Raw genomic sequence first — 731 nt, forward strand, 5'->3', positions numbered from 1 at the left:
TCCATGATCATGTGGCCAAGACAGCCACCTACTATCACATCTCCCACGAGTCCTTCTCCATTCACAAATAAGTCTAGGAGGGCATCTTTCCTAGTTGGCTCACTGAGTACCTGTGACAAGAAGTTTTCTCCCACAAACTTAAAGAATTTCCCAGACCTGCTCATCACAGCAGTATGGTATTCCCAGCTGATGTCTGAGAAGTGGAAATCCCCCATAAGGACAAGGGCTACTAATCCAGGGATTTCTCCTAATTGCCTGTAGAATAACTCATCAGTGCTAACATCCTGGCTGGGCAATCGGTAGTAGACACCCACTACAACATATCCTTTGTTTCCCATCCCCCTAATCCTCACCCAGAGGCTCTCAGCCACATCATCGCTGACTGTAAGGGCTGTACCATCAAACCTCTTCCTTACATATAGTGTGAGACGTCCACCTTGCCTGCCCTGCCTACCCCTCCTGAACAGCCTGTAGCCCTCCATCCCAGCACTCCAGGTGTTACAGAATGTTCAGGAGTTGTTCCACCAAGTCCCACTAATCCCAAGGATATGGTCACTCACCAGCTCCGGTGCAGGCGCGTCCTGCAGCAGAGCAGCAGATCGTGGTGTACAGGGGGGTTTCCTGAGCCGGGGAACCCACAGGGGAGCGCAGAGACCTGCCAGGAGCCAGCAGCTCTCACGAGGGCAGCTGATGAGGCATGGGCGGGGCCAGGAGTAATGGCTGGTCCCCCC

Source organism: Aptenodytes forsteri, unplaced genomic scaffold, assembly GCF_000699145.1.
Source record: "Aptenodytes forsteri isolate BGI_AS27 unplaced genomic scaffold, ASM69914v1 Scaffold300, whole genome shotgun sequence".
NCBI lineage: Eukaryota > Metazoa > Chordata > Aves > Sphenisciformes > Spheniscidae > Aptenodytes > Aptenodytes forsteri.